The 22649-nt window shown below is 42.9% G+C and overlaps 1 pseudogene; it reads left to right on the top strand.

Annotated features, from left to right (window-relative positions):
* The first annotated feature begins 19329 nt into the window (after positions 1 to 19329).
* On the top strand, positions 19330 to 21820 carry LOC120436826 (annotated as a pseudogene).
* The last annotated feature ends 829 nt before the right edge of the window (positions 21821 to 22649 follow it).

Genomic DNA, 22649 nt, shown 5'->3' with positions numbered 1-22649 from the left:
AGTGCAAAATTTAAAAAAAAACAAAAAAAACTAGGCTTCACTTCTCACTGTCACGGTCCTGGGTCATTTTGACCCAGCATTTTCAGTTCTTATATTCCTTTGTTTTATGGTTTGTATTCTGATCTTTTTGTCATGCTTTGTTTATTAGTATTATTCTATGTTTCAGTTATTCTTTGTGAGGGATTAGTTCTTAGGTTGTGTCTCTCGTTTAGTGTAAGTTCAGTTCAGTGTAAAGTCTGTGTCTGTTTCTTGTTTCCCGTTTTATTGTGAAAGGTTGTGCCTCATCTCAGTGTGTCTAGCTTTGCTCCCCGTGTCTTGTTAGCCCAAACCCTCCCAGCTGTCTCCCTCCTGTTTTCCATTCCCTGATTACTCCCCTGTGTATATAAGCCCTGTGTTTTCATGTGTTCGCTGTCGCGTCGTACCCTCAACTAGCTGTGTGTTCTGCTTCCGTGTTTCTAGTGTTTAGTCTCCTGCTCCAGTTTAGTATTTCTTTTCCAGTGTTTCTGTCCTCGGTTCCTCTGTTCAGACTTTTGTTTGTCTTTTGGTGAGTTTAGTTAGTACGAGGTTTTTCCCAGCAATAAAGCTGCGCTTTAAGTTTCACTTCCGTGTCTGAGTTCTGCATTTTGGGTCCACCACTCCTGCTTGCCTGCCTGCCACACAGCCAACCATGACACTCACTTTGTATTGTGGTGAAAAGATTTAACAGTCATCAAAAATCCATGATGGGACATGTCCTACAGATTCATTTACACAGGAATAGATAAACCTTTAGTTTAGTTTTAGAAACATAATGAGAAACAAAACAAGAAATCATGTTTGTTAAATATGTTTAATGTATATGTTTTTGGAAGTTTACAATACTGTTCACTACAAAAAAACTGTGCATGGGGTGAAACTCAAAACCTCAATATTCTAAATCTGTTTGTAGCTCTTAATATTAAGTACAAAGACTTGCTTGGAATTTGGTGTGACTTACATTTTCACAAAACAAACACATGTCCAATGTGTCACTGGGTGTTACAACAGCTATGAAACATCACCTTTACAAAGCCTTGTTCTTATAAATGTCCTGGTTTGCTAAATTCCTTCCAGAATCTGTGTGTAGAAGAACAGTACCAAAAAAGATGTGTCACAGTTTCTGGATGATCCCCACAGAAAGTGCAAAAAGTGCGAGAGAGAGGGTGAGAGAAAGAAAAAAAAAAAACCCACGGCTCCCAATAAGGACTCGGCTCGCGTCGTTCACTTCAAAGATCGGCTCTAAGAGCCGTTTCATTTGCGACTGACACATCACTAATTTATGTCTCTTTTAAATTTTACCATGTAGTGACTGGCTGGGTAACATTTATGAAGAATTTTAAATGAAACTTCCTTCACCAGATTTACAATCAGAGATTTATTTGGGATCATCCAGACTGTCTTCCAGTTGATATCTGTAACATAATGGTTCCAGTAAGATGTTATATATGAGAGAAAGACGATATCTTCTTGGAATAACCCCCCACCCCGGGGGGGAAAAACCTATACAAGGTGTAGGTCTATTAGGTGTTGATACTGGAGTGCAAAATTGCTGATGGAGAAGAAAAGGTCATCAGGTCCTCGGTTTAGAAAAAACAGATAAGGAGAAACAAGCAAAAGATACAGGTAAGCAGATGTGTCTTTAGATAACGGCAGGTATTATGTATCCTGAAACAAGATAACATTCATTAGTAGGAATTGGGAACATTTCCAAAAGATTAAAAGATTATTGAATCTTTTGGACTGTTCAGCATAATATTTATTCGATTTTACAGTCCTGTGGTCTCAGCCTCAGATACTTATCAAATCAAACAAAGCTCATAAAAAAACAAACAGATGGACGCTGAATGAATTATTAGATTAACTGGAAGAGGTGTTTTATTGATTAGTCTGCTACTCTCAGTGTATGATGAATTATAATGGCTGTTTGTCATTTACTCTCTTTCTCACTATATCAAATATTTATCTGGTTAAATTCAGTATGGTCCCGATAGCAGTTTCCACAATAACATATGTTAATGTACAATCCTTAATTTGGTGTGTGTGTGTGTGTGTGTGTGTGTGTGTGTGTGTGTGTGTGTGTGGGAGAGAGACAGTCAGTGTGTGAGAGTATTAACATCTTCGTGGGGACCAAAACTTGGTAGTTTACTATACTCGTGGGGACAAACAGGCCTCATGGGGACCAAAATCCCAGTCCCCACGTGTTTGAAAGCATTTTTGAGACTCAAAATTTGGTTTTAGTGTCAGGGTTACAATTAGGTTATGGTTAGGTTTAGGGTAAGGGTCAGGGTTAGGCATTCATTTTTGATGGTTAGGGTAAGCAGCTAGCTTGTGTGTGTGCCTTTCCTGCCTTTACTCCATGTGCACCTAGAAGCAGTTGAGTCTTCCAGCCAAGTGGTTCACAAAACGTTGTGGTTTAAATATTGATATTTAACTCAAACAAAAGTTTGTTATGTTTTATTGAATGTTTGGCTTTATAATCCTCAGATTTACCCGTTCTTGTATTTTGCTTGCAGACAAGAATTTTGGATACGATTGTCTTACCTGTGATTTCTCTTGATTGTGTGTGAAATGTGCGTGTAGCTTAGTTCAGTATGTAACCCCAGATAGTGGTTTGGCTTCAGGGTAAATTAGCAGCAGTCTATAAAGGGCTGCCAGTTAACATCAGACGGCCTCTGATGTCCAAATGAAGCTTTCTGAAGCTTGGATTGAAAAACGGTTCATTACTCGAAGCTTTTCAACACAGACCTGTTTGGTGACATCTGGTGGACAAAAACATGAAGCGCAGCTTGAATCTACAGCTTATAATGAACTGCTTCGTTATGATTGCCCACTCTGCAGAGATGAACTGACAGACTCTCTTTAATGTCACGTGACAGTTGTGTCTGATATCGGGCTGATATGGTGCTTTGAACATGTATTTGTTTTAGGTGAAAAAAATTCTGTTATGACGATTTTAATAATAAATAATTTAGATGAATAAAACGTTCTTGTTTAAACATGTGCCATGGTGTGTTCTCCTGTTGCTTGTGACTTCTTGTAGTTTGTTAGTAATAAAAACTACACTATATATAACAATGTAAAGCACAATATTATCAAAGGTTGTGAGTATGCTTGTGCTGTGAGGTCACTGCCTCCACCTGATTATATAATTAACCAGCAGACAGGTACGTTTATATATAATATACTATAAGTTCTATAATTATAATTATGTTTATATCATATTTCTTATATACATTTTAGAGCTGGGAGCAGAGCTGCTGATGAACTGGTTTTTATTCAGGAACAGGCAGAGCGTCCTCTCTTCCTGGCTCCATGTCTATAATTATGTCACACACTGATTCACTCTCACAAAATCACCAAACCACAGCACAAATCCCACCAATGGTTCAATTCCTTATAAACCATTGAATCAGGTACTGAAGCAGTGACGTGCTGAATGAAGCTTCAGACGTCATTGATCACGTGACTCTGTTCAGTCAAACCAAGACTCAGCACAGCGTTTCTGAAGCAGTGTGTTGATAATTTGACACATGTGCCGGAGCTTCAGCTTCAAACGGGCCGTCACCATCAGAGTTGCTGGAACCATGTCCCACTACTGGGCTACTCTGTTTTATTCTGTGTTAAGTTTTTGGATTTTTAATGTTGGTAAATAAACACATGGTTGGTCTGCACCTCATCTCTGCCTCAAGCCTCCTATTTGAACCCAGCTGCTACAGGACATCCTAACATATAAAGCAACACACTGGAGCCACTAATCTCAGAGAATGTCTGACTTAAAAAATGTATGATTTAATAAAAGAAGCTGCACAAAATAAATAAAAAGGAAAAACAATTATTAACAAACACAGATATAAAGTCAAAGAAAGTATTTCTCTGTATTTGAATTGGAAACAATTAATGCTCATGTGAAAAGAAGAAGACAAATCTAACTGAAGCAGACTTACAGAAACTGGATGAAGTGAATTATATCCATATGTTTTTGAATGTGAATTTTCTGTGTTAAGAATAACAAAGAAAATGTAATGAAGTGATTTTAAAGTTTAAACTTTGTGTTAAATCTTGTAAATCAGAGAGAGAGAGAGAGAGAGAGAGAGAGATGAGATGTGGGTGGACATCAGATGATTAAATGTCAACAACCTGATTGGCCCAAATGTGAAGATGTGACGTCCAGTGAGGGAAGGGGGGAGAAAGGGTGAGCGGGTAAGATAAGATAAGATAAGATAACCTTTATTAGTCCCACACGTGGGAAATTTGTTTTGTCACAGCAGGAAGTGGACAGTGCAAAAGTTATGAAGGAAAAATTAGAATAAAATAAAATAAGAATAAATACAGTACACAACTGTTACAGAATAAAATAAAATACTATATACAGTAGAATAAAATAGAATAAAATATACAATAAGATAAAAATAGAATACAAATGTTATATAAAACTGAGTAAAAATACAACGATGCCAGAAAGATTATTGCACATTAGTGTTATTGCACATGTGTGGATGTGTGTGTTTGATCAGTTAAAGTCTTTGTTGTGGAGTCTGACAGCAGTGGGGAGGAAAGACCTGCGAAATCTCTCCGTCCCACACCGTGGGTGCCGCAGTCTCCCACTGAAGGAGCTGCTCAGTGCTGTCACAGTCTCATGCATGGGGTGGGAGATGTTGTCCAACAGGGATGACAGCTTAGCCACCATTCTCCTGTCACTCACCACCTCCACTGGGTCCAGAGGGCATCCTAGAACAGAGCTGGCCCTGCGGATCAGCCTGTTCAGTCTCTTCCTGTCCCCAGCAGAGATGCTGCCGCCCAGCAGACCACACCGTAAAAGATGGCTGAGGCCACCACAGAGTCATAGAAGGTCTTCAGGAGTGGGCCTCCACTCCAAACGACCTGAGTCTCCGCAGCAGGTACAGCCTGCTCTGCCCTTTCCTGTAGAGGGCGTCTGAGTTATGAGTCCAGTCCAGTTTGCTGTTCAGATGAACACCAAGGTACCTGTAGCTGTCCACAGCCTCGATGTCCATACCTTGGATGTTCAGTGGTTGCAGTGGAGGATGTTTGTGCCTGCGGAAGTCTACCACCAGCTCCTTGGTTTTACTGGCATTGATCTGGAGGTAGTTCAGCTGGCACCAGTCCACAAAGTCCTGAGTCAGTCCTCTGTACTCCTTGTCGTCCCCATCAGTGATGAGGCCGACTATTGCAGAGTCATCAGAGAACTTCTGCAGGAAGCACTGGGTGGAGTTGTGGGAGAAGTCTGCAGTGTAGATGGTGAAGAGGAACGGAGCCAGAACCGTTCCCTGTGGGGCCCCCATACTGCAGACAACCCTGTCCGACACACAGCCCTGAGTTCTCACATACTGTGGTCGGTCGGTGAGGTAGTCCAAAATCCAGGTAGTGAGGTGATGGTCCACTCCTGAGTTCTCCAGCTTGTCCTTCAGAACCGAGGGAAGAATAGTGTTGAAGGCACTGGAGAAATCAAAGAACATGATTCTCACAGTGCTCCCAGCGGTCTCCAGGTGAGCGAGGGAGCGATGTAGGAGGTGAATGACGGCATCATCCGCTCCAATGCCAGGCTGGTAGGCAAACTGAAGTGAGTCCAGTGATGAGCTCACAAGGTGCCGAAGCTGAGCCAGGACCAGCCGCTCCAGGGTCTTCATCAGGTGGGATGTCAGAGCCACCGGCCTGTAGCTGTTGAGGTCCTTGAGGCGTGAAGTCTTTGGCACTGGAACAACACAGGAGGTTTTCCCGAGCTGTGGGACTCTTCCCAGCCTCAGCCTCAGGTTGAAGAGGTGCTCCATCACACCACACAGTTGGTCCGCGCAGGACCTGACGACCCTCGAGCTGATGCCATCTGGACCCGCTGCCTTCTTGGCTTTAATCCTCCTCAGTTCCCTCCTAACCTGGGTGGTTGAGAGAGACAGGCTGGAGCCTTGTGTTGAGTGTGTATTGGATGCTGTTGTTGGGGTGGGGGAGGAGTGAGCAGGGTGAATAGAGGAGGTGTGAAGTGTCTGAGGTGTCAGAGGTGGAACAGCAGCAGTGGGGTGGGTGAGTCTGCAGCCGATGTTGGAGACTGCCTCATGGCTGAATCAAATCTGTTGAAGAAATGATTCAGTTCATTTGCCCACCTCACATCCCTCCCAGGCAGAGAGTTCTGATGTTTGTGGCCTGAGATGGTTCTGAGGCCTCCAGACTTCACCAACGTTGTTTTGCTGAAGCTGGTTCTCCATCTTCTTTTTTTTTTTTTTTTTTTTTTTTTTAACCTGTCCCGTTTGGTTCTTTTGCCATCAGAATTATTGTCTAAAGGCGAAGAAAGATGCCCAACGGATTTACTTTACCAAATGGACCATCCCAGCCTTGCCGTAATGGTCCATTTGATTCAACTTTTTATTGTTTATTTTATTTTCACTTGCTGAATACGGGACAGACTTGACTGGAGGAGAGAACGTGGAGAAAGAAAGAGGGAAAGAAAAAACCTGAGAAGAGGGATGGGGAAAAGGGCAAAAACAAAACCAACAGAATAAGCAGACAAAAATACATATATCGATCACCTGGATCACCTGTTGAGAAAGAAAAAAGAAAGCAAGCAGAAGAAAACGAGAGTAATAAACAAGATCACAATGATATATGGGAATATGACAGTAAATACTAAATATTAAACATTATTGTGCAGCACGTGAGATCGACAGCGCACAGTGTGCTTTGAGGTAGGAGCCAAAAGGGGTGTAGTTTGTGTGTGTGATCACCCGTGTGTACACCTGTGAGCATGAACGCGCTTGTTTTTAAAAGGTTCCTTCATGTAAACGATCGGCTAGAGGGTGTGGGGGCCACTGCCCCGACCTCCAGGGCATGAAGCAGGTATGGAGGAGATCAAGACTCCAGACATCCAGAGGCCCCCAGAACACAAGAGACCAAGGAAGACCAACAGAGGGGCAGCCGCGCTAACCCAGAAAGAGCTGAGGAGAGTCCCAGATGAGGGGTCACTCAGCAGCCGCGGAGCAGAAGCCAGGGGGGGTTGCAGTGACGTGCCCGTGAGCTCCGCCGGCAGCCAGCTGTGCCTGAGTGGCCGAGCCCCGGGCCGTGAGGCCGAGGGCACCCCATCCCCAAAGTGGCCCGAGCGAGCCCCAGGCTCCAGGCCCCAATAAGCAGCCGCCAAGGAGTGAGCCAGTGGGTATCTGGGCACCCACCCCGACACACAGAACCACCAACGCACCGGCGCCTGAGGGGCGCCCGCCACCGGCAGGGGAAGTGGTGGGGGAGATGGGCCTCCAAACCTTGGAGGGCCTGAGATGTCCCCAGAGAGGTGGCGTCTGATACCCAACCTGACATATAGACACAGACATACAGGCACACACAGATACAAACATCTATTCCCACCCTCATGCTCTCATATACAATTGCTCAACACTCACCCAACGTGGAGACAGACATAAAGAGACGCTGTACACACAATCACACTCCCCAAGCGTACTCTAAGCCCCGAGTCTAGGTACCCTTGCCCTGGAGGGGAAACTGCACCCAGACTCAGGTGGTGTGACCCTTTTCCCTGCGGTGGGAGAAGCAGACTGCCCCGACTCCGCAGCAGCAGGGAGGCCCCATACACCAGACCCCAGTCGGACGGCCAACTCCTCCTCCTAGCCCCCCGCTCCAGCAGGTCAGAGAGAACGGGGTGTAGGAAGACTCCAAACCTCCCTCCACCCGCTCATATGTACTGTTGATGTATGTGTGTTCTAAGGTGCATTTAAAACCCAGGAGGGCATGGAGCCACCTGCCAGAGCAGCAGGTAAGCGTATAGCCCCTCCTGCTAGCCCTCAATGTCTACATGTATTTAAAATTGAGAGGTGGGCAACGACGCCAGGGGTGAGGTGTACACCCTGATGGTAGTTTGGAACTGTGTAGCGTGCCCACCTCCAAGATCCTATATGTATGTGTAATGAGAGTGTGAGTAATGTGAATGTCTAAGTTGTGGGATAAAATTGAGGCAGAGGCAGCCAGAAGGGGACAGAGGGGGATGTCTCCTCTGCACCCTGGTGACACACCCCTCACCCCAAGGCCCTGCATGTGTGGGTGATTGTGGTGGAGCGGGAAGAGGAGGCCGCTGGAGATGGGGAGGGAAGGAAGGGAGGGGCAAGTGATTCCCTGGGGCCAGCTCCCCGCTGACCCCAGTAGGCACCCCATGCTGTGCAACCCGCCAGGGAAAGGGGCCCAGGCCCATCCGGACCGGGGCCCAGTGCAGCAGCGCCGCCCGGCCCCACAGAGCCCGGGACAATTCACCTGACCCCACCACAGAGAAAACTGCACCCACCCCATCATCCACTCATCTTCCAGACTACACAAAACAATAGACGCCCAGGCTGAGATCTTCCTCCACCTCTCCTGTATCTCCCCTCCTGCAGAGAGAGTTCCTGAAGAGAGGAAAGCTCCTGCAAGATGTGACAACCTCCCCACCAGTTGAAGAGCCCCCAGGTGGCTCGATGCACCGCGGCACCCTGCGCCAGGGCCGGGCCCCATACACCCACCCGCCCAGAACCTCGGCAACACACCAACCAGGACCCAAGCCCCTGAGGCCCGGCCAGGGCCCCAGCCCAGAGACGGAGCGCCCCAGAACCTCACGCCCATCCTGGACCCACCCAGGGCAGCCAGGCTACCAGGTCAGTAACCCACGTCCGTCAGCACAGACCCTCCCTAGCCCCGCTGCACGCAGCCACGAGGAAACCGTCACCTAAGAGCCAACAGAGCCCCTAATTGGCCATGACCGCTACCCCGGGTTGAGCCCCCAAGGAAGATGCTCCTGGGAACCCCCCGACGCCCTAAGCCTGTCCCTACCCCCACACCAATCACAACAGTGAAGGTGGGACCAAACTATGGCCCCCACCCCACTAGGTGATGGAGCTGATCAAAGGAGCCCAGAGCAATTGATCTGATGTGGTGGCAGAGGCTGTATCAAGACTAATGTAATCTAATAGATAATTTCTATATTGGTTAGAATTAAGATTATTTTTATTTTTCCAGTTCATGAGGACTGTTTTCTTGGCTATGCATAGGGCAGTGAAAACCATATGGGCTATATTCTTTTTCGTAGTGACATTATCTAAGCTGCCCAACAAACATACTAAAGGAGAAGTTGGAATGTTACATTTCAGACACTTTGATAAGTCTTCATATATCTCACGCCAAAACTTCTGAACTGGTGGACAGAACCAAAGAGCGTGGATATAATTGTCCGTGAATTGGTTTGGCAGTGTGAGCAGTTGTTGGTAGACGTAAAGCCCATCTTGAACATCCGATGACCTGTATAGTGCACTCTATGTAGTATTTTGTATTGAATTAATTGAAGACTGGGATTTCTAATTAGATGAAAGGTTTTAAGCAAATCTGAGACCAGAAGTTTTGGTCTAAGTTAACTGATAAATCTGCTTCCCATTTTGCAATAGGAAGTGATATTGATTCATCTGTTTTAGAAAGCATTCTGTATATTTTGGATAGTAATTTGGGGTTTTAAGAGTAAGAAATTGAACCACACTTGGTGGTGTTTGTAGTTCAACTTGACCCGGTTTAAATCTCTGTTTTATTATGGATTTAATTTGTTGATATTCTAAAAATCTTTTCTTGTTGATCCCATATTGTGTAACTAGTCTGTCAAATGAAATAAATTCTGTTCCTTCTAGTATATGTTCTAAATATTTGATTCCTTTACTACTCCAATCTGAAAAGTTTATCATATTATTGTTTTGTAATATGTCAGGGTTGTTCCAGATAGGTGTACGTTTGCATGGGATTAATGGAGACTCTGTCAACTTCAGAAACTCCCACCACGCTGTCAGAGAGGAGCTGATGTTGACGCTTTTGAAGCATTCATGTCGTTGGATGTTTGAGCTGATAAACGGTAGATCTGAAATCTCTAGATTACTGCAAAGTGCTTGTTCTACATCTAGCCAAGGTTCATCTAAGAGGATATGTTTTTGCCATCCTGAGATAAACTGAAGCCTGTTGGCTAAGAAGTAGTGCTGAAAGTTAGGTAGTTCTAATCCTCCTTTATCCTTGGTCTTTTGTAGTGTTTTTAAGCTTATACGTGGGGGCTTATTTTTCCAAAGGAATTTGGACATATATGAATCTAGAGATCTGAACCAATCTTGCGGCGGTTTAGTTGGGATCATTGAGAATAAATAATTTATTTTTGGTAATACCATCATTTTTATAGCGGCAACCCTTCCCATGAGTGATATGGGTAGACATTTCCACCTAGCCAGATCACCTTCTACTTTCTTTAAAAGTGGGATATGGTTTAATTTAGTTAGATCTGCAAGCTTGGGAGAAACATTAATACCTAAATATTTTATATTTCCTGATTACAGTGGAGTAGAAGAGGAATTATGGAAGGAGCAATTAATCGGAAGGACTGTAGATTTTGACCAGTTAATTGAGTAATCTGATATTCTTGCAAAAGAGTTTATCAGTTCAATCACCCCAGAGATATTGGTTTGTGAATTTTGGAGAAAGAGTAACACATCATCCGCATAAAGGCTGATTTTATGTTCCACGTTCTTGCATTTTATGCCCTTAATTACTGAATTCTGTCTAATTGCTGCTGCTAGTGGTTCGATAAAAATTGCAAACAGTGAAGGGGAGAGTGGGCATCCCTGCCTGGTGCCCCTCAGGAGACAGAAGCTGGAGGATGTCTGGTCATTTGTTCTGACACAAGCTGTTGGGGAATTATATAATATTTTTAACCAGTTGATGAAAGAAGATCCAAAACCAAATTTGTGTAAAGTTGCAAATAGAAATTTCCAGTTAACTCTGTCAAACGCTTTTTCTGCATCTAGAGAAAATATTGTAGTTTCAAGGTTTTTACTGTATGAGTAGTCTATCAAATTAAGTAATCTACGTGTATTTGTTGATGAGTGCCTACCTTTTATGAAACCAGTTTGGTCAGGATGAATTAAGAGGGGGGTTATTTTCTCTAGTCTCTTTGAGAGAGCTTTGCAGATTATTTTAAGGTCTACATTTATAAGGGATATTGGACGATAGCTTGAGGGATATACAGGGTCTTTGCCTGGTTTTAGCAGGAGATTAATGTTTGCAGAATTCATATTTGATGGAAGTCTGCCATTTTCTTTGATTTCCAACAACGTTCTGTAAAAAACTGGTGCTAGAATCGTCCAGAATTCTTTGTAGAATTCTGCAGGAAAGCCGTCTGGACCTGGAGCCTTATTATTGGGCATACTTATCAGGGCTTCCTGGAGTTCACCTGGCGTCAGTGGCGAATCCAGTGCCATTGCTTGAGTGTCTAATAATTTTGGGAGAGTTATGTTGTCTAAAACTGATCAATTTCCTTTTTAGATGGGTTTATTTGTGGTGAATACAACGTTTTATAGAAATCCCTGAAAATGTTGTTTATTTGTTTCGGTTCATATATTGTGTTCCCAGATGAGTCTTGAACAGCACATATAGTTGTTTTTTTTCTTTATTTATTTTTAGCTGGTTTACTAGAAATTGACCGGATTTATTACTATGTTCATAATTTTGTAAGCGTAGTCTTTGTACTAAGAATTTTGTTTTTTTATCAATTATCTCATTTAATTCTAGTTTTGTTTTATGTATTTTGTTCAATGTTTCCTGATCTTGGTGGGACGTGTAGGCTTCTTCTAGTGATTTGATAGTTTTTTCTAATTCCTGAATATTTTTGTTTTCTTTTTTCTTTTTATGTGATGAGAAAGAAATTATTTTACCTCTCATCACAGCTTTCCCTGCTTCCCATAAAACAGAAGCTGATGTTCCGGGAGTGTCATTAAAGTCTAAGTATGAAGTCCACTCTTTTTTAAAATATTTAATAAAGTCTTCATCTTTAAGCAGTGATGTATTAAATCTCCAGTTTTTACTTGGCGTAGTATTATTCTTGTGCATTAGTGTTAAAGATACAGGAGCATGATCGCTGACAGCTATAGGGTGAATCTCAGTGTCTGAAATGTCACTCAGCAGTGAGCTGCTGACCAAAAAATAATCCAGACGAGAGTAGGAGTGATGAACATGTGAGAAAAAAGTATATTCCTTACTGGTGGGGTGAAGGGAGCGCCATGCATCGCAAAGACCAAAGTCGCTCATATACTGTTTGATTATATTTGTGGACTGCCAATTACGCTGAGTTCCTGCTGTATTGAGCCTATCCATTTCTTCATTTAGTCCAAGGTTGAGGTCGCCTCCAAGAACAAGTGTGCCATCTAAGTGTTCAGAGAGTGCACTGAAAAACTGTGAAAGAATGAGGGATCATCAACATTTGGACCATATACACTTACAATACATAGCTTTTATCAAGTATAGTTAGTTTAATGATTAAGAATCTGCCCTCTGGATCTATAACTGTATCGAGTACTGTGAAATTAATATTTTATGTATTAAAATTGCTACTCCCCTTTGTCTAGAATTATAACAAGCTGAGAACACATTAGGAAACTCAGGTGTTTTAAGTTCATTCGAACCTCTAAGAGGTCTGTGGGTCTCTTGTAAAAGGACAACATCTGCCTGTAGTTTTTTGAGTTGGTTAAATATTTTTAACCTCTTTTCTCTGGAGCCAGCTCCATTTACATTCCATGTAACGAATCTCAGTGCACCCATAGATGTCTGTGTATAACTAGGGGTGTATGCTGTGTGTGTCGCTTAGACAGGTGGAGAGAATACATCACTTGTTCATAAATAAAGAGAGGGAGAGAGAGAAAAAGTGTGTGGCCAGATGCTCCCTGAGTCTGACTATGTGTGTGCATATTTACTAAAATGAGTACGCTTGGCTTAAGTGTGTGTATCCTATACGACTGTGTGCGCTGTCTGACTGATGTAAATGTGCTGCCGTTGAGCGCGTGACTGTGCGTGATCGTGCTGTGCATGTGTCGAAATAAAGGATGTTGTTTGTGGATGAGTGTGGAAGCAGGTGATCGAAGCAGTGAAAGAAAGAAAAAGAAAGAAACCAAGGACAAGGGTGAGCAGCATAAAAACAAGAGGGGAAAAGGAGAGAAGAAAAACAAGAAGAGAGAAAAAAAAAAAAAAAAAACCGAAACATTCTAATCAAACCATTGACGGAGAGTGACGGTGTTAATACTGCTATGATATCACACCTAAGATGCGATTTGATACTGGTAAGTTAAACAGATGTTAATGCAAGTTAGTGTGAGTGGATGGGGAAAGGGTGTAGCGGATTCTTATCTGGTGTGAAGTTAATACAGCCACGGAGTGATGTCGGGAATCGCGGTGGAGCTGTCCGTCCCACGTACAGCCGGTCCACAGCGATGACAGCGCGGAGCCCTTCTGGATGAAGCCGCGTCGGATTGGGAAAAGGACCCTGCGTCGTTCCAGGATCTCTTTGGGGAACTGGTCGCTTCACGCTGAAGTCCGTTCCTTTTAATTCCCTGCCGCGACTTTTCACATGTTCCTTTTGTTTGAAGTGGCGAATTTGGCCACGATAGGGCGTGGTCTCCGGCCGTAGCCGAATGGGGCCGAGGCGATGCACCCTGTCGAAGACGATGTTCTTCACCGTGTCCTCCGGCAGCTTCAGGTGGTTTTGATGAAGCTTTTACCGTGGTCTCCGCGTCCTCTCCAGCGGCTTCTGGAATACCAGAAAATACCAGGTTATCACGCATGCTACGAGCTTGTAGATCAATAACTGTTTCTTTTATTTTTTTATTTTCTCTATTGAGCTGGGTAACATTTTCTGTGAGACATTTCACCGACTCCCTTAAGCGTGGCATTTTCAGCAGCGAGCGTTTCCACCTGCTGCTGGCTGAACTCCAGGGATTCTCGCAAGCATTTAAATTCCCGGTGAAGAATCTCCACCAAGGACAGCCTTGCGTCGAAGCTGGACAATCGCTTGTCGATTGACTCCAGTATGTCGGCAATATCTTTGCCGGCTGGCGATGTTGTGCCGGGGAATCTGCGGGCGAAGTCTTTTTCGACGATGGCGTCTCAGATTTGGCCGGGAAGATGCACTCTGGGCCTTCTTCATCATGAGATCCTGAAAGCACTGATCAATGTAATCTTGGAGAGCCTCTAAACTCTCCCCGTTGTTCTCCAGGGTGTTGGAGATTATTAAGACAAATATTGTTAGTTATAAGACAATTGATAAATGTATTTGGTAATACTGAAGCTTAAAGGAATTTGTTCAAATCTAAACTACCATTCGCTTAATTTTCCGCCAAAATCTCCGGCGTCTGACGTCAGTTACAACATGAGTCGCTTACCTTGTCCGTCACTTCCGTCACTTACCTCTCACTTCCGTCACTTCTCCATCTTCTGCCTGTAGCTGTCCTTCCCATTCCTTATCAGTCCCCTCAGCTCTCTCTGCACGCTTTTCAACTCCTCTTTGTCTTTGGATTTGAAGGCCCTCCTCTTCTGCTTGAGGACAGCTTTAATTTCTGGGGTAATCCAAGGTTTGTTGTTGGAGAAACACCGTACAGTCCTGGTAGGTACGGTGTTATCCACACAGAAATTAATATAGTCAGTAATGCATGTAGTAAGGCTGTCGATGTCCTCTCCGTGGTCGTCACAGATCACCTCCCACCTGTGGCGTGTCCAGCGGGGTGGCCTGGGGGGGCACAGGCCACCCCCCCAACCAGACTGGCCACCCCAGGTGCCACCCCGAAGCCAAAACAATAAAATCCAATGAAATATCAAATGTACGATTATGTTTTCACAGTGAAGCTCACATATCCGAGTGTAAGTGAATGCAGCATCGGCTTCTGCGCTATGAGCATCATGTTAGCAAAGGTAGGAGAGCCAAGCACGAAAGACAGCACCGCAGAAAACAGTTTTTCGGCGAAAGATTAACAGTTTAACGTAGCTGGACTGGCCATCGAGCATGGCGGAGCTTCCACAGCGGCTAGCAGGTGGATGAGGGAAGGGTAGGCAGGAGGAGGAGAGACCCGAGGCAGCCGCCAGTCAGGTGAACTGAACTTCAGGTAAGAAGTTATGACCTGCAGTCTATCTGGGTCAGATATAAACCAAGTTTAAGTGGAGTTTATTTTCGTTTTGCTGACTTTTTACAGTCAGTTACAATAACTCTTACTGCGTACTAGCTAGCATGATGGAGTTTATATACAGCTGGGTGGGTGCTGTGATGTTACTGATGGTGAACTTTATTTTATTCATAAGGTTAGTTTGTAGAGTTGCCAACGGCTCCTTAAAAAATGGAATGGTCCCTCATTCAGAGAAAATATTACAGGTTTTGTATTGAGCTGAGAAGAGACGCAGTTTGTCCCGGACTTCAGCTAGAATGAAAAAGACACAAAGCTGGAGTTATTCTGTCTTTACCCTGCACAGCTGCCTCTTCTTCTCTCATTCTCCCCCTCCCTCTCCTGTTGCTACTTCAATCATTAAACTGATAAATGATCAGCTGATCAGCTTTTCTCTTGTTTGTTTATCGCCCAATTTGCGCCAGAAAGAGGAAACCAGCAGATGTCGCGTTAAACAACAGCAGCACGTTTAAGCTTGATCAGCTGTTGTTAGAATTTATTTAATATTAATTTCTAGTATCAACTGATGTTTGCTGGAGCCACAGCTGTAAAGCTGCTGGTCATGATGGTTTGTATATCTGGTGAGAGGGAAACATGAAGATGAAACCAGGAGATGTCCTTACTGAATCATCAGAGCTGAACAGGTGATGGAGAAACAGGTTTACCTTTTAGGTGACATGAATGAGCTGAAGGGAAGTTATGAACTGTTTCTGAGAGACAAATAACTCCAGGATCCTTTTCTAAGTAGCTGACAGCTGGTAACTGTGCAGATTTTATCTGACGTAAAATTGATAGAAATCATACATAAACCAACAAGACAGTGTACATCACTGTCACAACACCGTTTGTTTTCATTCAAAGGCTTTAGGGCTTTAATATCTGGTGGGCCGGTCTCTGGTCAAAATGCCCAAAAAAAAAACAAAAAAAAAAAAGCCCAATTTTTTGTCCCAGTCCAGCCCTGCAGGTTAATACTGGCAGTGTCACCATGCCAGCTGACTGTATTTCAGCCAGTGTTGTTCTTTATACATCAGTATTACCAAAGTTTACCATAAGGCAGCATAGAAAGTATTTACTTGCTTTCAGGTTTCATTCAAATGTTAGTCTTTTCATTTGTTTCCCACTTTTTCCTGTTTCAAAATCAAACACCAGTTTGTGAGAAGATTATCTTCTTTTTTAATAGGCAAATAAAATTTTGCATTGGCTAATTTGCCAATTATATGTTAAAAATGTTCGTATTTTAATATTCAAAAATGTTTTTGCCCAAAACATATGTGCATTATATGTTAGTAAAAATACTATGCAAATATTGCTGTCCTTCAATGCTGCGTAAACACTGACAAAGCACTGATTGTATCTCTTGTACTTCATCAACGCAGTATCTAAAAACTTTGCACCGTAGTGGTTAAAACCTCATTCTAATAAGAGTCAAAAGCAAATTCAGTTATTAGGTTTACAGGGTTATTGAATGATGGTTAACTGTTGGTAGATTTTTTTTTTTTAACATTATCTGCCAATTACATCTGCCACCCTTCTCCAAATCTGTGCCCCTACCTGGCCCCCCCAACAAAAATTTTCTAGACACGCCACTGCCTCCCACACAGTCGACTCAAAACAATCCTTAAGAGCCTCCTCGCTCTCCTCCGACCATCCCTGCACTGTGCGGGTGGCTGGTGGCTCCCTGCGCACTAAGGGCTCATACACAGGGACAAGGTGCACCAGGTTGTGATCAGATCTGCCCAGGGGAGGGAGAGGTGATGAACTGTATGCCTCTTCAGCATTGGCATACAGTAAGTCCAGTGTTTTATTGTCTCTGGTTGGGCAGGTCACATACTGGGTGAAGGTGGGCAGTGTGGAGTCCAGTGAGGCATGATTAAAGTCCCCTGATATTATGAGAAGGGCTCTCGGAGATTGTGTTTGCAGCCTGCTGACCACTGAGTGGAGAGTGTCACAGGCTGCATCCGCGTTGGCCGAGGGGGGGGGACATACGCTGTTATCGCGATAACATGCGAGAATTCCCGGGGCAGGTAGTACGGACGCATGCTAACGGCTAACAGCTCAATCTCTCTGCTGTAGAGTTGTTCTTTTACAGTGATGTGCCCAGGGTTACACCATCTGTCATTCACAAACACTGCCAGTCCCCCTCCTTTCCTCTTACCGCTGTCTCTCGTCCTGTCCGCTCGCAGCAGCTGGAATCCCGGTAGTGTCACGCTCGTGTCCGGAGTTAGCGGTGTTAGCCACGACTCCGTTAGCATCATGATGCTACATTGCCAGTACTCCCTCTGTGACCAGGTTAGCGACGTGAGCTCATCCATCTTATTGGGCAAAGATCGTACATTTCCAATAATTACAGAAGGAAGAGATGGTCGATAACGTCTCCTTCTCGGCCGACGGCGCTCCTTCCCAGCACGACACCCCCGTCTTTTCCTCCTCAGCTCGCTGGGAATGTCAGGTCTGTCCGCCGGCAGTACAGCTACGGGACGCAGCGCTAACAGCTGATCCTTACTGTAAACAAAGGATCCCTGCTCTGGGTCCCCAGACACGGGTGAAAAAAGTAGAAAAAAACTAAGAAAAACGACCAGAACTAGCACAAAATGGTAGAACATGGTTACAGAGTCTAATTACTAATACGTTAGTTATAAAAAAAAATTACGAGAAGAAATGGATAAGAGTGAGGTGAAGAAGAGATTCGGGGGGAGGAAGGACATTTACTGTTGATGTGTCTGACATTTAGTCTCCATGAGTTCTCATAAGACTGAAGAACTCTGTGATCTCTAACATGCAGCTGTATGTTTTGAAATGATGTGTCTCATTCTCTGGACTTTACTAGACAACGAGTGAAGAACATATAACGAATATCATCTTTAAAGTGATGAATAATAACTCTGCCTCTGTGTCTTCATAAAAGATCGTACTTCTGAAAGGTCAGAGGCAGCATCCACTCTGGTTTTACACAGTTTTGCAGGTTTAGCTCTTCTGAAGTTCAGCACCTGCTTTTTCAACCAATCAGAAGCCAGTATTGTAGAGAGTTCATATTTCTTTTCATGCAGTTGAATAATTTTGAATGTTTAGGTGAATATTTATATTTAGAGTATTTTCTCGATCAGTGTCTTCAGTCCTGACCCTGAGTGCGTACATTTAAAAATAAAGTGATATAACTTCTTTTACATTACTGTGAACTTCTTGTACAGTTTGACAGCTGATTGTTGTCGTGTTTGTCGTCATATGAAGATCGTTTCCTAAAGAGGACTGAACAGTCATTTAGCCTCTGGCTCCATCCATGAATCTGATGTTTGCTGTATAATCTGTGCTGTTAATAGTGTAATGGAACATATAATTTGTACATATAATTTCATATGTAATTATGATGATTTTACCCATTAAGATTTTAAATGAAACGATAAACAAAGGCCAAGAAAACTGAGTTAAACTCCTGAGTCTACTATATATTTGCACCATGCATAAATGAATTGTTTGCACCAGTAATAAATAATCAAATACATCAAATTATCATCAATTATTTAAATAAAAGGAACCATCGCACCAAACAAAACAACAATTCAACAGACAGTTCTATAAAACTGTGGATGATTCAAAGTGCTGCTATAACTGCACAACAAAACTGCAGTGAGAAAAGCTTTGGATGTTCAGTTTAGTTATAATGACAGTTAAACAACTAAAATACTCGGTTAAGTAGGTGAGAAAAAGTTACATTTACTGGATCAGTTTAAGACCAAAATACATTTGAATGAATTACTGACATGGACACTTTGTGAAAAATTACTAAACAGTTCAGGCAAAATTTTACTAAAACCTTGAATTAAACTTGAAAGTTTTCATTTCAAGCACATCTTGATGTTTTCATTGAAAATCCACTGTGACTGTGTACACAGGAAAAACTACAAAATAATGTTTTGTTTGTTTGTTTTTGTAAACACTGTGGACCGATCTGCATTTGTTATTGCTAAATGTTAAATATTTGTTACTATTTAATGATCATAATCTCATTTGAACATAGGTTTGATTTAGTGGAGGCAGTTGTTCCCATGCATCATTCTGTAAGTGTGAGAATGAACTAAGATTAGAAAATGTCAAAATATAAAGTTTCATTTATTTTTATTCATCACAGCATCCTAAACTTTGCTGAACTTTTTGAAATATAACATGAACTCGCTGAGTGTTGACTGTCAAATTTCAAACATCCAAGTAAAGAAGTAAGCATCCAAGTAAACTATTAAAATTTAACTGGGTAAGACTTGTTACTGCATGTTGTAATCAAACATACCACACCCTGCATCATGTGATTGGCTCTTGGTCGCTCTGTAAGAATATTTCTTTAGTGCCTCCCTTCACAGATGTGTCTGTATCAGGATGGGTCTAAACAACATGGTGTAAATGCAGTTGCTGGTGAGCCTCATTTCCTGTAGGAGGTGAACAAGAGCAGAGATCTGTTTCCCTTCAGAGCACAGAGGTTGTTTCTGTTCAGAGGAAGTCAAACTGTCTGACAGTCACTGAGAGACGGTGAAACGGCACAGCACATGAATCAAATGGACCAAACAAAATTCTGCTGTTCAGTCTGTTTGGATCTACTGAAGGATCCGGTGACTATTCCCTGTGGACACAGCTACTGCATGAACTGTATTAAAAGCTTCTGGGATGAAGAGGAAGAGAAGAAAATCTACAGCTGCCCTCAGTGCCGGAAGACTTTCACAGCGAGGCCTGTCCTGGTGAAAAACACCATGTTAGCAGATTTAGTGGAGGAGCTGAAGAAGACTGGACTCCAAGCTGCTCCTGCTGATCACTGCTATGCTGGACCTGAAGATGTGGCCTGTGATGTCTGCACTGGGAGAAAATGAAAGCCTTCAAGTCCTGTTTAGTCTGTCTGGCATCTTACTGTGAGAAACACCTTCAGCCTCATTATGATTCACCTACATTCAAGAAACACAAGCTGGTGGAGCCCTCCAAGAAGCTCCAGGAGAACATCTGCTCTCGTCATGATGAGGTGATGAAGATGTTCTGCCGTACTGATCAGCAGAGTATCTGTTATCTCTGCTCTGTGGATGAACATAAAGGCCACGACACAGTCTCAGCTGCAGCAGAAAGGACTGAGAGGCAGAGAGAGCTGGAGGTGAGTCGACAAAACATCCAGCAGAGAATCCAGGACAGAGAGAAAGATGTGAAGCTGCTTCAACAGGAGGTGGAGGCCATCAATCAGTCTGCTGATCAAACAGTGGAGCACAGTGAGAAGATCTTCACTGAGCTGATCCATCTCATCCAGAAAAGAAGCTCTGATGTGAAGCAGCAGATCAGATCCCAGCAGGAAACTGAAGTGAGTCGAGTCAAAGAGCTTGAGGAGAAGCTGGAGCAGGAGATCACTGAGCTGAAGAGGAAAGATGCTGAGCTGAAGCAGCTCTCACACACAGAGGATCACATCCAGTTTCTACACAACTACCCCTCACTGCCAGCACTCAGTGAGTCTACAGACTCATCCAGCATCAATATCCGTCCTCTGAGCTACTTTGAGGATGTGACAGCAGCTGTGTCAGAGGTCAGAGATAAACTACAGGACATTCTGAGAGAGGAATGGACAAACATCTCACTGACAGTCACTGAAGTGGATGTTTTACTGTCAGATCCACCAGAGCCAAAGACCAGAGCTGGATTCTTAAAATATTCATGTGAAATCACACTGGATCCAAACACAGCACACACATATCTGTTATTATCAGAGGGGAACAGAAAAGTGACATTCATTAATCAACAGTCTTATTCTGATCATCCAGACAGATTCACTGAATGGTTTCAGGTCCTGAGTAGAGAGAGTCTGACTGGACGTTGTTACTGGGAGGTGGAGTGGAGAGGGGGAGGAGTTTATGTAGCAGTCACATACAAGAATATCAGCAGAAAAGGAGGGTATTATGAATGTGGATTTGGACATAATGACAAATCTTGGTCATTAGATTGTAACAACAACATTTATACATTTTGGTACAACAACATCCAAACTCGTGTCTCAGGTCCTCGTTCCTCCAGAGTAGGAGTGTACCTGGATCACAGAGCAGGTATTTTGTCCTTCTACGTCTCTGAAACCATGACTCTCCTCCACAGAGTCCAGACCACATTCACTCAGCCGCTCTATGCTGGACTCAGGGTTTACAATTATGGAGCCACTGCTGAGTTCATTAACGTGAAATAGACTGAAGTCTTTCATATTGTGGGTTTAAATCTGTATTTTAGTTTCATTTTATTTTCTCTCCATCATTTCTGCACAGAGATCAGCTGTCAGTCAAACATTATGGGTGGTACCTCCACATCTTCTAGTTGTTCTCTTGATGTTTCTGAGTTTTTAAAGGAGATCTTTCCTGTGACTGTTTATGGAGGCTATCACTGCTCATCATCATTTTGATTTACTAAAATATTTCTCCACATGAAAATGTAAACTTCTCTATCCTCTAAATGTTTCTGGAATATTTGTATTGAAAAATGTCGACATTTCTCTTTATGAGTATGGCAGACCATGTGTGTGTGTTTGTGTTTGTTTTGTTAAAATCATCAAACAAATGAGGAAAAACTGTGATTTTAATGAATGAATTCATATATTGTGTTGATGTTTTATTGTGTGAATAAACTGGAAGGTTTGACTATAAATCAAACTTTGAACAAAGTCTTTTCTTCTGTCTTCATTCCAGGATCTCACTCAAATCTGATGCAGAAAATATGAAACTAATCTGAGAGAATAACTGAAGCAGTTTTCCTCCTGAAGCATCACAAAGTTCAGAGTTCATGTTTAGAGCAGAAGATTCAGCAGTCGCTCTGTGACCTTTCAACTTTCTTCAGTAAAACAGCTTCATTACAGAGAAACAAGTCACATTTTCTTCATGTTCTTAAGTCCTTTCAGATGTTTGTAATGGTCCTTGAATGCAGCATCAGTGTCGCAGGTTTAAAAGGTCACTTTCTGTTGTGTTCAAAGATTTCCTTCAGATATGGTCTTTAATCAGTAAAGCCAGTGATACAGCAGTGTCATTAGCTGTGTTATTGGCACCAGGCTGTGTTTATGTATGTATTTAATTCTGTCTGAGGATGTCTTCAGCATGAAATGATCATTTGCTCAGCTGCTGTGTCTCATCTCTTATCAGACATTGGTTGGAACAGAGTTTTGTTGCTGACCATCTGACAAGAGGCTGAAGAAAAGCTTCAGGCTTCATTTGGACACTACGTTGGACAGAAGTCTCCACAAAATGACTCAGAAACACAAATATTATTAATGAAAGTCCAAATTTCAAAAGGGGTCATACATGATCCTGAGAAATGTCCTTGAACATTTGAACATGAGTCAGAGGGTTGTCAGGTTTCTACACTGCATCGTGGCATCAAGCCTGAGATGTCTGTGTAAACAAGTATGGAGGACACAAATGCACAGACGGAGTCGAGCTGTTTACTGCTGATGAGGAAGGAAAATAGTCTGTTGGATATTAAAGCAGCATTTATTAGAGTAAGAACAGATACTTGTGTCCTTCATTTGATCCCGTCAATTTACAGAAGACTTAAGGACCCTTTGACTTCTAACATACAGCTGCATGTTTACAATTTTATTATTTATTTATTTATTTCTAGCAAAGCGAGACTTTACTGATTAAAGACATATAATGAACA

This window comes from Oreochromis aureus, unplaced genomic scaffold, assembly GCF_013358895.1.
Source record: "Oreochromis aureus strain Israel breed Guangdong unplaced genomic scaffold, ZZ_aureus HiC_scaffold_24, whole genome shotgun sequence".
NCBI classification, from domain to species: domain Eukaryota; kingdom Metazoa; phylum Chordata; class Actinopteri; order Cichliformes; family Cichlidae; genus Oreochromis; species Oreochromis aureus.
This window is presented reverse-complemented; position numbering and strand designations above follow the sequence as displayed.